General features: G+C 33.3%; 1 long non-coding RNA gene across 3 annotated transcripts; it reads right to left on the bottom strand.

The window, feature by feature from the left end:
* Positions 1-266: 266 nt before the first annotated feature.
* On the bottom strand, positions 267-9,070 carry LOC146904718 (uncharacterized). Of its 3 annotated transcripts, XR_015017904.1 has the most exons (7): positions 8,618-9,070; positions 8,442-8,516; positions 7,789-8,025; positions 2,652-6,463; positions 2,476-2,550; positions 1,823-2,059; positions 267-497 (listed from the first exon to the last, which is right to left on the bottom strand). It is a non-coding gene; the product is annotated as an uncharacterized LOC146904718 (long non-coding RNA). The 3 variants fall into 3 exon arrangements; XR_015017903.1 differs by having other exon boundaries at positions 1,823-2,550; positions 7,789-7,952; positions 8,058-8,516; XR_015017902.1 differs by having other exon boundaries at positions 1,823-2,550.
* Between the last annotated feature and the right edge of the window lie 6,942 nt (positions 9,071-16,012).

Genomic DNA, 16,012 nt, shown 5'->3' with positions numbered 1-16,012 from the left:
CATGATATCTCACTCTTGTATGTAATGATATTCGCTTTTCTTTTCCTAAAGTAAGATTAAAAGACAACACAAAATCTAGGATGGATTTACCGAATGCATTTTTCTCCCCAAGGCTATACCCTCATTCACGCCTTCAAAATTATCAAACACTCCTTACATGCTCATTTAGATCCCCTCCTAGAAAAATATTCTTATTGTGGTATATCTTGAATTAAGCCTTTCAAATCCTTCCAAAATTTTACTTTAGGATATTGTAACACCCATAATAAACTTATCTAGAATATTTAGAATGTGTGTTAAATTTAGTACTGGATACATTAAAATTACAATAATAAAAGTTTTCAACTGAATAAATATGCACATCATTGCAGGATCGTACATTTGTTAAATACATATCTGATATCATAAGGAATAATTTTAACTAATCTACACGAGCATATGAAGATATATCATCCAGTCTCCTGCATTGCTTCCTTTGCCACGTACAACCTGATGATCTGAAATAAAATAAAAGGGATTGGGGTGAGACGAGATGTCTCAGTGAGTTCCACCTATCCTAGGCTGTAGGCAACCTCAGGGAACCTAGGATCGCCATCTGTCTCTAAGCTCAACCCGTTTCGGGTTTATATTGTTCTTATCTGCATAACTCAGCGATTGGGGAATAACTACGATCGCTGTTTGAAATACTAATATAATTCTGATACCAATACTAAAATCATAACCATAATTATAATCATAATGTCTGTCATATTATGTTAGAAATGTTAGCGTTGAACAAACAATATTATCTGAGTTGATTTTACGGAATAAACCCAGGTGGAGTAACCCCGGAATTTATTCCACTCTGACCGGTAATAATTTCCAACTGGCGGGAACCCAACTGACGGGGATACCGGACTCCTCTTATTGTCATGGGGTCATCCTTACGGATAGTGCCTGTTCCAACTGGCGGGAACCTTTCGTATCCAACTGGCGGGAATAGCGAAAGCCATGACTTATAAATTATTTAATATTATAAACTGAACTGATTCTCTGATAACTGAGTTAATCCTCAACTCCACTACTGACGGGGAGCTAGAGAGGAATAACTTATCTTAACTGATTTTCTTATAATGATAATTTTCCTGAGTCTAATAATAAAGACGTAGTAATTTCGTCTTTATTCTGAAATTATTTCTAATATTATCCTATTCAGGTTCAAGGCATATCGTTGTCATATGTCATTCCTAAAAGGTTATAAAAATTTCCCCATATCCTGATAAATTAAATTCGACTAATTAAGTCGAACTTCCATACTTAGAATTCTTTTCTTTCCAATGATTGGAAATCTACTCATGAATGATTTATTCCAATGGCTAATTTACTCTAAACATTCTTTTACACAAATAAATATACACTATGGTAGTATATGATCAGAGGATATTCATAATACAATTTCGGCTACATATACATATTCGTTAAAAATGAGAATTAGAGTCTTAGCCAGACTAAACCATCATATCACCTTAAAAGTATAATTTATATTAGCTAAGAGTCGAAATAAAGTAATAAAATCCAACAATTCTCACTTTCCAGAATGTTAGCCGAAATTGCATATTTATTCATACTCACATAAAACTTATCATAATAATTTTCCTCTAACTCCTACATTACCATAAGCATATTTATCAACATAAAAACTATTTTAGAGTACACTAGCAAGGGTGTGAACCTTAAATCATAATGTCACTAAATTATGTTCTAATGTACCAAATTATATTCTATTATTCTAAAGGCATTATTTAACTACCCAAAGGAAAGTTTTCTAACTAAAGGAACTCACCATGAAAGTTCTGAGATCTATCCAAGCTTTCCCCACTCCAAGCTTCTGCACTCAAACCTTTCCCTAAGCCGTAAAAGCATTCTTTAAACTAACATGAAAACAATGTCTTCAACTCAAATCCTGCATCAGTCACCATACTTCAAAATCGTCTCCGGACTTCAATACTGAGCCAAAATTCGTGAAACAGGTGCCAAAACGACGGAAATTTCGTTAGCTAACCATAGCAACAAGAACCACCTGTTTCGGAGTTACAGAGAGAAAGTTATTACCATTTTAGTGGAGCTCTGTCCCAAAACCCGTAACCAAAAATCCAGCAGAATTTACTCAACTTCAAACGCACTTTCCGAGTTCATCATTAATCCAAAACACATGAAATTTATATCGAAATCGTAGGGAATTAAATATAGAATCCAAAAATCCAATAATTACTTGATTATGGATTACACAGCAGTATGTACAAGCCAGTGAAGATCATACGAATTTCGTCTCAAGGTCCTAAATTCAAGTGTAATTACTTATCTAAACATTCACCATTCAAAACACATCAAGAATTCATCAAAGTTGCTAAATCACTTTTCTATATTAATTTCCTTCAATTCCAAGTTTCTACTACTAGCCCATTCTCCAAAAACTCAACTTACTAGTAAACTCACCTTGAATGTAATTCATAAGCTCCTTATGCATCAACTTGTCACTACCATAATCACTCACAACACAATTTTACATTCCTATAACATTGAAATGAATAATTCAACAAAAGAGACATTAGTGGTAGTGGTGTGGTTTGACCCCCATAAAGAAAGGAAGAGAGGAAAAGATTGAAGCTTACCTAGTGATTACTCCATCATGGGTATCTCTAAAAGCTTGCTTACAAGTGATTTCCAATGGATTGGAGTGAAAAAATGAAAGATTGAAAGAAAAAAATGAGAGGGGCGGTTTGCTTTAAGGAGAGGGAAGGATGAATTTTTGTTTGCTAAACACTTGTATTAGCACCACAAGGAACCTATTGGTTGCTTAACTTTGATGATTCCATGAAGAAATGAAAGTTTGTGATGAAGAGGGTTGAGGGAAGAAGAGGCCGATGGTGTTCTTGGGAGAGAAGGGAAGGAAATGATGGAAATGTTTTTGAGAAATAGTGAATGGAAGTGTGTGGATTTTCCTCTTTAAAAATATCTCTTGGATGGTAAATGCCCATTTTGCCCTTGGTTCAATAAAATCTCATAGATAATTTGAAAAATAGCTGACACAGATAAATGACAAATGACAGTGTTGTTAAGCGGGATATTACACTCTACCCCCCTTAAGAAAATTTCGTCCTCGAAATTTAAAGTTTACCTGCTATTAAGCATAAATAATTCCTCTATACTTTCGACTTTAGACTCTAACATGCATCTGTTACTAACTGATTCTTTCTATCCGACTCAAATATTGGTTTTCCTTGATGCATAAAGTCTTCTGACTACTTAGCCATAGGTACATCTGACTTGAATTAATAGGTTAGAATTGATTTCAGGACAAGTTTTCCAATCATATATGTCGAAAAGATTCAATAATAACCTTCTTAACTGTGAGTTGTGGAATACTTTATGCACATTCCGAACATAGTGGATTGTAAAGCTAACCGATGCATCTGATATCTTTCGAGTAAATTCCTTGTTCCACATACTCTTTATAAATTGTCTTAGGTTACTCCTACTTGTTTACCTTTACTGAATTCTTTAAAAATTTCATACGTGTACTAGAGTAACACTTCTATCGACTTCGTCAACTTTTATCTTGTCTTGGACGGATATGACATTTGAGTGATCTTTCCTGCTATGTCTGGTCCCAATAAAATTTTATTTCTGAACTATTCTCCAAATAATGAGGTCTTATAATGATAATCGTACCATACTCTGTATAAGATCGTCCCTACTCTGAGAAATATCTGACGTCAAGTTTATTTCATCGAGAGTAAGAATTGTTTCAACTTTCTCCGTTAATCAACACATAAATAGGAAAATGTTTCTTCTGATATCTGTTATGTTTTATATGAATAAACTCAACATGGTGCTACCTCAAACATCTGTTGGAAGTACTAACTGACGAGTACAATCCATAAGTCAGATTTAAATACATAGTGTACTAACTGGCAAGTACATTAAATATATAAATCTTATATGAGAATGGTGCACTGACTGGCGAGTACACAATACAAGAGGTAGTACAACTGATAGCTGAATATATGACATATATCTATAGTCATCCAACTTTGCTTCATCTATACTAAACTTTCAACATACCTAAATCAATCAAAATACACCTTGATCGTGTCAGAATAAGTAGAATCTACAATCATGGATTTTCTCTTGAACTCATCTTTTCAAGATATAAATTTCATTCTTGAACTTCACGACTAAAATTGCATTCAAGCATTTGCATTCATACTCTGAGTAGTATCTGTTCCCTCAGATACATGTTAATATACCTGATATTCCATGATAGTTTTTCAAACCAAAATAAAATAAAATCTTCAAGATACAACATTCATATTCGTTGCCTCATACATAACTCCTTTTTAACTAATCTGATACTTCTAAGTCATTCTTCGAAATCACCGCGTCGATTAACCGGGTTATATACTATAGGTGATTCCAATTTCTTATATTTAATAAGGTAGGAACACCTTCATCCTACTCTTACCACTTGAACTTTTAATATCTGTGAATTATGCGGTTTCGAAAATTGTTTAATTCATCTCTTAAGATCTCCCATGAATATCTCATTCAAAGTCTTAAACTTTTGCACATTATATTACTTCTTGCTGATTAATATCTGGCTGCGCTACTCTGATTTTATTAGTTCACTTCGCTTAGGCGTACTGCTCCAACCATACTGTAAATTTCTCTATCTCATTAATACATGTTATGAACATGGGGCTAACTCTACACTTCTTGCTATTTCGAGCACCGACTTATAATCACTGACGAGTCATTTTCAAATACTGCAATTTTTTTCTTTAAACATGCACTACATACTCGTTCTCGCAAAGTGTTACTTGAATGATTCTCACATTCATATTATTTATGAACTAAAACATACTTGACAATTTGCGGCTTATTTCCATTCTATTTCATTTGTGTCGTGCTGATAATTATACTTACGAGCTCTCTTGATATACCTTCAATTATCAAAATCCATTCTAATCGACCAAGTCATTCTTTTAGTGTTTAGAACAATTATGTGAGAAAAATCATCAAAAGTAAATATTTGATTCCTTAATACTTTACTTCATTCTTAACACTTTCGCACTAACAACAACCTTCCATATAACGGAACCTTAAAATAAATTCTCAAATTCAAAATTCTTGATTAATCCTTATCACATCAACCTATTGTATTCATGCGTTAATACATTCTTGTCCTCTTGATAGAGCTTGACATCATTCGTCCATTAGTTCTCTGAACTCCAGTAACTTATTTTTAACTCTTTATATTCTGTCCTGATCAAATATTTACATCTTACATCGGACTATCACTAGGATCACTTTCTCATTCACTGCTAAACTGGTATTTATTAACCCAACCCTCATTAGCTTAACTTCTCTGCAAATCTTTGCCAATAAAAATACATCTGAAACATACTCTGATCCTTAAAGGTCTTTCCACTACTATTTATTCATCCATCTTGACTCTTATGCTGCATAGCATCTTCACTTTACTGATTCATAAATCTATCACTTTAGATTTCGGGAGGTGCAACTAATCCAACATAGTTTATCTAACTTACGTTGTCCATTCTTTGCTCACATCGAGGGGGTTTCCTTGTCTGTTCCAAAATAATTTACGTATTCCTTAATTAGTTCACTTAACAGTTCAAGCATCAAAATCCAGCTCGTTTCGGCATTCAAGTCCTTCACTTCTTACATACTCTACATCCACCGAGAGCTTTTGGATTTCATTAATCATCTGACAATTTTTTCATACCTTACATCATACTTCTTATATTGCGACTCTTGTTAAGGTTACAATCATCCCTGAGTCTCTTACTTCTCTTGTATCCATATACGAAGTGCAGTTTAATAATATCAAAGTACTCCGTCTTACTCATAACATTTTCTATCCATTCCTGAGGAATTTCCTTCTTCACAAATCACCAGCCACCTTTTGGCATTAAATGCTTCCTTATCAAGATTCGTTATAAAACCTGACTTTCCTTCTTCATGCGCTTCATTCCTCCTAGGTCCTATTCAGCTCTCAGACATTTGTTCTAACTGTCATATACTAGTTTGAGTTGATCAGGCTCAGCTAGATACGACATTTAGAATAAATATCCAGAACCCAATGGTCCCACTGCATTTTATTGAATTCTAATGACCCAAGGCACGATCTGAATCGACCTGCTCTGATACCAAATTGTAACACCCATACTAAACTTATCTAGAATATTTAGAATGTGTGTTAAATTTAGTACTGGATACATTAAAATTACAATAATAAAAGTTTTCAACTGAATAAATATGCACATCATTGCAGGATCGTACATTTGTTAAATACATATCTGATATCATAAGGAATAATTTTAACTAATCTACACGAGCATATGAAGATATATCATCCAGTCTCCTGCATTGCTTCCTTTGCCACGTACAACCTGATGATCTGAAATAAAATAAAAGGGATTGGGGTGAGACGAGATGTCTCAGTGAGTTCCACCTATCCTAGGCTGTAGGCAACCTCAGGGAACCTAGGATCGCCATCTGTCTCTAAGCTCAACCCGTTTCGGGTTTATATTGTTCTTATCTGCATAACTCAGCGATTGGGGAATAACTACGATCGCTGTTTGAAATACTAATATAATTCTGATACCAATACTAAAATCATAACCATAATTATAATCATAATGTCTGTCATATTATGTTAGAAATGTTAGCGTTGAACAAACAATATTATCTGAGTTGATTTTACGGAATAAACCCAGGTGGAGTAACCCCGGAATTTATTCCACTCTGACCGGTAATAATTTCCAACTGGCGGGAACCCAACTGACGGGGATACCGGACTCCTCTTATTGTCATGGGGTCATCCTTACGGATAGTGCCTGTTCCAACTGGCGGGAACCTTTCGTATCCAACTGGCGGGAATAGCGAAAGCCATGACTTATAAATTATTTAATATTATAAACTGAACTGATTCTCTGATAACTGAGTTAATCCTCAACTCCACTACTGACGGGGAGCTAGAGAGGAATAACTTATCTTAACTGATTTTCTTATAATGATAATTTTCCTGAGTCTAATAATAAAGACGTAGTAATTTCGTCTTTATTCTGAAATTATTTCTAATATTATCCTATTTAGGTTCAAGGCATATCGTTGTCATATGTCATTCCTAAAAGGTTATAAAAATTTCCCCATATCCTGATAAATTAAATTCGACTAATTAAGTCGAACTTCCATACTTAGAATTCTTTTCTTTCCAATGATTGGAAATCTACTCATGAATGATTTATTCCAATGGCTAATTTACTCTAAACATTCTTTTACACAAATAAATATACACTATGGTAGTATATGATCAGAGGATATTCATAATACAATTTCGGCTACATATACATATTCGTTAAAAATGAGAATTAGAGTCTTAGCCAGACTAAACCATCATATCACCTTAAAAGTATAATTTATATTAGCTAAGAGTCGAAATAAAGTAATAAAATCCAACAATTCTCACTTTCCAGAATGTTAGCCGAAATTGCATATTTATTCATACTCACGTAAAACTTATCATAATAATTTTCCTCTAACTCCTACATTACCATAAGCATATTTATCAACATAAAAACTATTTTAGAGTACACTAGCAAGGGTGTGAACCTTAAATCATAATGTCACTAAATTATGTTCTAATGTACCAAATTATATTCTATTATTCTAAAGGCATTATTTAACTACCCAAAGGAAAGTTTTCTAACTAAAGGAACTCACCATGAAAGTTCTGAGATCTATCCAAGCTTTCCCCACTCCAAGCTTCTGCACTCAAACCTTTCCCTAAGCCGTAAAAGCATTCTTTAAACTAACATGAAAACAATGTCTTCAACTCAAATCCTGCATCAGTCACCATACTTCAAAATCGTCTCCGGACTTCAATACTGAGCCAAAATTCGTGAAACCGGTGCCAAAACGATGGAAATTTCGTTAGCTAACCATAGCAACAAAAACCACCTGTTTCGGAGTTACAAAGAGAAAGTTATTACCATTTTAGTGGAGCTCTGTCCCAAAACCCGTAACCAAAAATCCAGCAGAATTTACTCAACTTCAAACGCACTTTCCGAGTTCATCATTAATCCAAAACACATGAAATTTATATCCAAATCGTAGGGAATTAAATGTAGAATCCAAAAATCCAATAATTACTTGATTATGGATTACACAGCAGTATGTACAAGCCAGTGAAGATCATACGAATTTCGTCTCAAGGTCCTAAATTCAAGTGTAATTACTTATCTAAACATTCACCATTCAAAACACATCAAGAATTCATCAAAGTTGCTAAATCACTTTTCTATATTAATTTCCTTCAATTCCAAGTTTCTACTACTAGCCCATTCTCCAAAAACTCAACTTACTAGTAAACTCACCTTGAATGTAATTCATAAGCTCCTTATGCATCAACTTGTCACTACCATAATCACTCACAACACAATTTTGCATTCCTATAACATTGAAATGAATAATTCAACAAAAGAGACATTAGTGGTAGTGGTGTGGTTTGACCCCCATAAAGAAAGGAAGAGAGGAAAAGATTGAAGCTTACCTAGTGATTACTCCATCATGGGTATCTCTAAAAGCTTGCTTACAAGTGATTTCCAATGGATTGGAGTGAAAAAATGAAAGATTGAAGAAAAAAAAATGAGAGGGGCGGTTTGCTTTAAGGAGAGGGAAGGATGAATTTTTGTTTGCTAAACACTTGTATTAGCACCACAAGGAACCTATTGGTTGCTTAACTTTGATGATTCCATGAAGAAATGAAAGTTTGTGATGAAGAGGGTTGAGGGAAGAAGAGGCCGATGGTGTTTTTGGGAGAGAAGGGAAGGAAATGATGAAAATGTTTTTGAGAAATAGTGAATGGAAGTGTGTGGATTTTCCTCTTTAAAAATATCTCTTGGATGGTAAATGCCCATTTTGCCCTTGGTTCAATAAAATCTCATAGATAATTTGAAAAATAGCTGACACAGATAAATGACAAATGACAGTGTTGTTAAGCGGGATATTACAGATATTCTTCCAAACCTACCTAAGGTGAGTAAACACTAATAACATTAAAGATGTCTTATTTCCTTTCAAAAAAATAAATTAAAGATGTCTTGTTAAACTACAAATTTGTGGGCTACAATCCAATCTCCTATCCTTTTTACATTCACAATATCTTTTTTTTATTCTTATCCTCAATAATGCCTACACCATTTCTCGATCTAACTATTCCAGTTTAACAATGCTTAAATACTGAACTATCTAATTCTTTCACCTTTTCACCCACCCACTTAGTTTCTTGTTGGCACATAAAATTAATCTTTCTCCAAGTCATAACGTCAATGATTTCCATATATGTTCAAGTAAGGGTGCCTTTATTTCATGTTCAAAAACAGATCATACTCTCATGAACAAACTTCTTTACCCACACTTGTTCACAAAGGTGTGGGACCCTTCCTTATTTTTTACTTCATTCAGGAATCGATGTATCCACCTTTGCTCATTTAACATTGTACTTCAGCTATACAGCACATTTCTTCTAGGCACTGACCTAATGTTCACACTATTATATACTTGGTCCATGCCATAGAGATTCAAAGTGTTTCAATTAAATTCAAGTGTTCAAATTTTAAACAGTAGAATCTAGTCCAAGTCTTGAATTTTTTATAACATTTAATTAAAGAGTTTTTCTATCATGTGCAAATTTGCACATGTTAAGAAGTTTAAAGTAGTATGGTTGATTTGGAACTTGTGTATTTTCTATTAATATGTAATTTTTTAATAAATAATTGTTGTTTTTTAATAAATAGTTGCTGCTTTTAGATACTTTAACATGTGCAATATTGCACCCTTTAACTATATATATATATATAAGATATTTGTTAAAAAGTTATGTGCAATTATTTATTAATCCACCCTAATGAAATTTGACTGCATCAAGTAATAGATTACAATGAAAACCGACCCATCATGTGAACACATGTAGGCGTGGATACAAAAACATGTTTGCTTATTTTGAAATAGGTCTCCTCATCGATAATTAATTTTTTTCACACCCATAACGATCATAAAATTATATTTGCTTAAATTTAATTTTTTTAATGATTTTTTTAATTAAACGACGAATAAATTGAATGATTCTATTTCCTATGCTAGTGGTCATTTACATTGATATATCTTATTTCCCTCATCAATGGAACAATGGCATATTGAAAGTGCCCATCCCACTTTTACTAAAAAAAAAAAAAAATCAGGAGAAAAACAGGTATATTTTTATTTTATTTTTTAGGAAAAAGAATTGTTTGCTTGGTATAATATGAGTTAGAGTGCCCGTTTTACTCTCTTTTATTATGTATTATTTTTCATATTAAAACTCAACCTTTTTGTACCAAAAAAAAATCAAAATCTTTAAATATCCAATTTTATTCATTTTTCTTCTGATAAAATATATTTTTTTATTTTGATTTAATGCACATTAGGATTATAGAAATAATTTTTTTTAATGATTTCTATAATAAAAACACTAAAAATGAAAATTCTTGTAAATAAAAAACTATAATAATCTTTTATAAGTATAATAGAAATTTCTACAACTAATTAGTTAGCTTATCTTTAACTTTCATTTAAAATTTAAGGGTGGTCATTGTTTTTCTTTTAAATTTTAAATTAGCAACCACATAATATCAAATAAGTTATTTTTCCCAATTTTTTTATCAGTATGAAGTTCATACTTTGATTGATTCTTTTGATTACCAAGAACTTGCTTGGTTTGATTTATTTTTTATTTAAAAGATGGTTTAATGATCTATTGTTTACCAAGAATAGTAGAAACATGTATTGAAGATTCGGATGAGGGTCAAGAGTAAACACAACTAAGAGAATGAGACATACCTTGAATTTGTTTTATATTTCTTGAATTTGTTTTTTGTGATTGACTTGATTGAAATATTCCTTGAATTTGTTTTTTGTGATTGACTTGATTGAAGCATTTCAAATTTCTACAATTTGTTTACCTTTAATACAATTAATTCATGGGTTTTATTTTTTAAAAAATAAAAGAGGATTTTTTTATGATGGTTTAAAAGTCATTTAAAGGTGATTGACTATGGAAAATGGAAAACTTGTTTTATATTCTCAAATGATTTAAAGAACTCAGTGAATTTCTTTTTTAAGATAGCCCTGATTGTAGCATGTCAAAGTTTCAACAAATCATTTATAATTAATACAATTAAAGTATGTGTTTAATTTTTGAAAGAACAAAATAGGATTTTTTTTATGCCTATTTAAAGGTTATTTAGAGGTACATCCTAACAATTTTTTATATCGTATTTACGCGGAAGTCACGATCCCTTGCTATAAGCATACACAACAACTAATAACAATCACTTGAACTATTTTATTTCTCCCAAGTCTTTGGAATAAAATGTCGTGAAACAAAGAAAAAAAAGATAGCCTATTTAGAAAGTTTGTACCAAATTAATTTCATTCAAAATATTACAATGTTTATTTCAAATATTACAATGCGATCACTTATTTAGAAGGTTTATACCAAATTAATTACATTCAAAATATTGTTGATCCTTAGAGATATTTGTCTTAATTAAAAAATAATAATGTCTCGAATTTTCATAATTTATAAACATAAAATATAAACTCCTTAATTATTTGGTCAAAGGTTTATTTCATGGCACTACAAAAAAAAAGGTTTATTTCATGGCATTCTTAAATTTTTCTCGAAAAAAGAGTTTTCTCTCTACTCTTTTGTGAAAATAACTAAATGAGCTGTAACTATATAAATCAATTAATATTTTTTTATTATTTTTATTAACTACCATTTACATTACAACATATATGGTGTTGTGATGGATAAATTAAATATGTCAATTAATATTATTACTTCCCTCAACAACAAAAAAAATATTGCTATTGATTAGTAAACAACTGGTCATAGCTTTCTTTGTCAACTACATAATGAAAAATAATTTTTTAAAGAAATTATTGAAATAAAATCATAACAAATTAAATACTAAAATTTGTAAGCAATAAACAAATATACAATTTACCGAAGAAAAGAGGGCATGAGATTGCTGATTTAGAATTGAAACTTGGGTGTTTCCATTTGATAGTGTGTGTGCATGATGTTTATTTTTTATTTTGACTAAACCGACTTTAAAAAGCTGGAGAGAATGATAAACTCCATTATAAACTAATTGTAGTAAAAACATTAAAATAATAATTAATTTATTAACTAATTTCATCAATATAATACTCATTTGTTCCATTTTTCAGTCCAATTACATATAAATTATAACAAAAAATTATACAATTATTCTTTGTATAAGAGACATAAAAAGTGACTCATCATAGTAGAAAATTTATCTAAATTCTTTTCTAAGAACGACTATTTTTTTTTTTTTGAATCTCAAAGTTTGTCATATTGTCATCTAATTTTTTTCCTCTAGGCCCTCGTGTGAAGAATATGTTGTCTTGAACTCAACCAACATATAATCAGTTTCATCTATAAAATAATATCTCAATATTCTTATTTTTTGTACTTGTTCATGATTTCTTGATTCAAATCACCTGTAATATCCCGCTTTTTAGGAACTAACGTATTATCTGAAACAATTAAATACTAACGAATATGACAAGGGGCATTTAAGACTTTTCATGTGGGAAAGACATTTATGTGGGATAGAGCCAACATTTCTCATAATTCTTATCACTTACTCTCACTAGGGTTTTCTCAGAACTTTTATGCTCTCCCTTCTCTCTAGAAAACTTTGATTTCTCTACTCTTCTCTATCCCTTGATCTTCACTCAGACATCTTCTAATCCTTCAAGAAATTAGAATCTAAGCAAGGTTAGAGTTTGGCTAGTTGTTGGTGACAAGTTGGAAGCAAGCTTCACCAAACATCTTTCTCTTATCTAGAGTTTTGTTCCTATGGTTTGGGATGTCAAGGTCTTGAGGTTGTGAGCTTATCTTCAGGTTATTTAAGGTGAGTTCTTAGATAGTTTCTCCTACCTTTGGATTGTGCAATTCTTGTGAGAAACCATGATTGTGTTAGTGTATGTTTTAGGGTTTTAGTACCCCTTTTGCCATTAATCATTGAAATTATGTTGTTTGTTGTCATGTAATTGTTCTAAGCTGTTTTCTATGTATTCTAAGTGGTTTATGTGCAATGGAAACTTAATTTTGAGGTTTAGAGGTCAAAATTACAAATTTTGCAGGTCTGGTACTGAAGAACCTCGCTTAAGCAAGATGAATCTCGCTCCAGCGAGATTTAGGCAGAACTGAACTAAAATCTCGCTTGGAATCTCGCTCAAGCGAGAAACCTCGCTTGGAATCTCGCTCAAGCGAGATGAATCTCGCTCAAGCTAGATTTCACAGCACAACACTTTTTACAAGAAAATTCATGAAATGTAGTGGTTTCGACCAAGTTTTTCCCTGCAGTCTCTTATAACTTTAAAAACCCCTCAAAGTCAAGTTATCATTGCACATTTCACCTAAGGATATTGGTAAAGAAATGCATTAACAACATCTTGAATTTCAATTACGAATAGCACATGAGATGTTATGATAGGCTATGCAATATATCCGGATAGTGATGTAATAAGAGGGGGAATGGAACTAGAGCCTCGACATAGTTGACGAGAATTAGTATGATGATCATGAATATTTATGTATGTTAAGATGCTAGGAATATTTCCTACGCTCATGAACAAGAATGAACCAGTATGTAGTTCACCAACAAGGGATCGAGCAGGGATCCTGAGATAAGTAATTATGTCAAATAGTTTAACCTTTCATGTATGCATAAGATCAAGACTAATACAAGATGTAGGTGCTCGTGTCTCTTGTTATCCACATCAGGGGGATACAAGAGGTTCTCGATTCAAGGGGAATGGTTCAAGCCGCAAGGTACCCGCACGACACTGAGGGAGTCCGATGTGCCCTAATTAGGTTCATCGGTCATGTATGGGAGTGTACTCGGGGTTACTCCACCCGGGGCTTTCTGTAAAATGAATCAAGATAATGTTTGTTTGAGCAACGCTAACATAACGATTTAATGAATGTATCCATGCATGAATATGATATGATGTTAGTTATGAATAAGTTATGAAAGTATGCCAATAACGATCTTAGGTTTCCCTATTCGTATGGCTTAGGTTGTGTCATGAATATGTTATGTTTAGGCCTCGATGCGTATAGCGTATCTTGGTAATGCAGTATTAGATTCCCCTTATCTGCCATGACACAAATCTTGATAATAGAGCCTATGACATGTTATGAAGAATCTACGACGGACTCTAGAGTGCACATCCGTCTAGACAAAAATGACCACACACGTATAATCAACTGTCAGGTTGTGTTTTAGACACGTGATAACCATAGGTTTTCCCCTGGGGTTATCACTAGCCTAGGGCTAGAAAGAACTCATTGAGGCATTATGTCTCATCCAACTCCTTATTTGTTCAGGTTCACAGGATTCTCGTGGAAAAGGTAAAGAAAAAGCATTGGATTGATCGAGTTTTCATGGAATCTTCTTGAGGTGGATTAGGGATGCATATGTTATATTATGTGGTGTGATGTATAAACTTTGTATTTATACTCGTTTGACAAACTTGGATGTAATAATGTAACATAGAAACTTTGGGATGCTGTTGTATCTAGATCTTTCGACTTAATGTCATTTTCTATATTGTATAATTAATGTATCCAATATCAGTTTAGCGCACATTTGAATATTCTAGACACTTTCAAAATAGACGTTACAATTTGGTATCAGAGCAGGTCGTTCCAGATCTGCCTTGGGTCATTAATAATACAATCCAAGTAGTCGTTCTTTTTGTGTTTAAGATATTGACCTCATTGTTATATTGGTTGAAATTGATCACTTTGACTTAAATATGACAGTTAGAGCGAAAATGTCTGGAGCACGAAGGGGACTTGGTCGGCCAAGAGTTAACTCGGATGTGGAGGAGAATGTTAACCCTGATGCTCAGATGTGGGCACAGCTGATGCAACAAAATCAGCACATGATGCACATGATGCAGCAGCAGATTCACCAGAACACTCAGTCTCAGCAGCAGTGGGCTGCAACTATGCAGCGAGGTCCGGGAATACATCAACCGCCTCCACCACCTCCGATTGTGGGGAATCCAACTTTTCGAGAATTCAATCGGAACCATCCCCCGGAGTTTGATGGTAGATGTGAGCCACCTAAATCTAAGAGGTGGATCAAGCAAATGGAAAAGATTTTTCTGATGGTTAACTGTACCGAGGAAGATAAGGTGGTTTTTGCAACGAATCAATTCCAAGGTGCAGCACAGGATTGGTGGGAAACTGCTCAACGTAGGATGGAGACTAATGGGCTAGAATTGAACTGGGATAATTTCAAACAAGTGATGAAAGAGAAGTATCTTCCTTTGTCATACAAGGTCAGGAAGGAACAGGAATTTCTTCATTTGAAGCAAGGTCATATGTCGGTGACAGACTTCACAAAGAAGTTTGAGGAATTATCTTATTACTCTACTCACCACGAGTATGCGAGTAATGAGATATGGAAAGTTAACCAATATAAGTATGCCTTGATGGGAGAAATTTATGTTGTGGTAAGTCAGCAAAGGTTAACAAATTTCGACGAGATGGTACATAATAGTTTGGAGGCTGAAAGAGGTTTTGATAAGGCAGCTAGAGAAGGTTCTGGGCCAAGTGGGAGGAGCAGAGGTAACTTTGTCGACAAGTATCATGATAAGCTGAAGCCTAAGGGCTCTCCGCAAAGGGGAAGGTACTCAGGTCCACCCAGGACTAATCCAACTTGTAAGAAGTGTGGCAAGGCTCATCAGGGACAATGCAGGATGGGCACTGACAACTGTTTTGCATGTGGTCAAGCAGGGCATTTTGTGGCAAATTGTCCAACTAGAGGAAACAAGGACAAGGGTGTAAGTACTACAA

This window comes from Medicago sativa, chromosome 7 (genome assembly GCF_051527215.1).
Source record: "Medicago sativa cultivar Bolivia chromosome 7, Bolivia_mono, whole genome shotgun sequence".
NCBI classification, from domain to species: domain Eukaryota; kingdom Viridiplantae; phylum Streptophyta; class Magnoliopsida; order Fabales; family Fabaceae; genus Medicago; species Medicago sativa.
This window is presented reverse-complemented; position numbering and strand designations above follow the sequence as displayed.